Source organism: Cicer arietinum, chromosome 2 (assembly GCF_000331145.2).
Source record: "Cicer arietinum cultivar CDC Frontier isolate Library 1 chromosome 2, Cicar.CDCFrontier_v2.0, whole genome shotgun sequence".
NCBI lineage: Eukaryota > Viridiplantae > Streptophyta > Magnoliopsida > Fabales > Fabaceae > Cicer > Cicer arietinum.
In genome coordinates, this window is record NC_021161.2 from 19,377,097 (window position 1) to 19,378,317 (window position 1,221).

A 1,221-nucleotide genomic window follows, 5' to 3' on the forward strand; every position below is an offset into this window, starting at 1 on the left:
ACCTCAATCCCCTTGTGGGAGATTCGGTGGCCTAATACAATTCCCTCTCGTACCATAAAATGACATTTTTCCCAATTTAGGACCAAGTTGGATTTTTCACACCTTTCTAATAGAAGAGACAAATTACTCAGACAATTATCAAAAGATGAACCAAAGACAGAAAAGTCGTCCATAAATACTTCGATATGTTTTTCAATCATATCGGAGAATATGGACATCATGCACCTTTGAAATGTGGCAGGTGCATTGCACAGCCCAAACGGCATTCGCCGATATGCAAACACCCCATACGAACATGTGAATGTAGTTTTCTCTTGATCCTCGGGTGCCACAACTATTTGATCGTATCCCGAATAGCCATCTAGGAAGCAGTAATATTCATGTTCGGCTAGCCGCTCCAACATTTGATCAATGAAAGGGAGTGGGAAATGATCCTTCCTCGTAGCGCTGTTCAACCTTCTATAGTCAATACACACTCTCCATCCTGTAACCGTTCGTGTAGGAATTAGCTCATTCTTTTCATTTGTAATGACGGTCGTTCCACCCTTTTTTGGTACAACTTGGACGGGGCTCACCCAAAGGCTGTCTGAGATGGGGTAAATGAGACCGGTTTCAATGTCGGGTTCAATCTCCTTTGGGGTTGTACTACCGGTTTGTGATTGTCCTCCATTAGGATTTTGTGCATACAAAAAGTAGGACTTATTCCCTTCAAGTCCTTAATGGACCAACCGATGGCCCCCTTATGCTTCCATAGAATTCTCAACAACTTTTCTTCTTGCAATTCACTCAAGCTTGCACTAATTATGGCTAGATTCTTATCTTCTTCATCTAGGAATATGTATTTCAAATGAAGAGGCAACTGTTTAAGTTCAATATGTGGTGTCTTTTTCTCTGAGGGCTTATCTTCATTCCCTTTCAACTCCTCCCATCTTGTAGGAAAACGGGGGGAGTAGGATGGTGATGCTTCCAACATTGCCAAAACCTCTTTCATCTTTGGATCTTCACTTTCTTTGACAACATCTTGGGGTAGGCATAACCCTCTTTCTAACGGCAAACTGGGTGTTTGATGCTCTATTTCTTCATTGACTATCTCATCTAAGATTTCGATTCGATTGCACCCTTCTCTTTCTTTTGAGTGTTCCATGGCTTTCAGAATGTTAAAAGTGACGGTTTCCTCATTTACTTTTAAGGTTAAGGTGCCATCTGCTACATCAATCATAG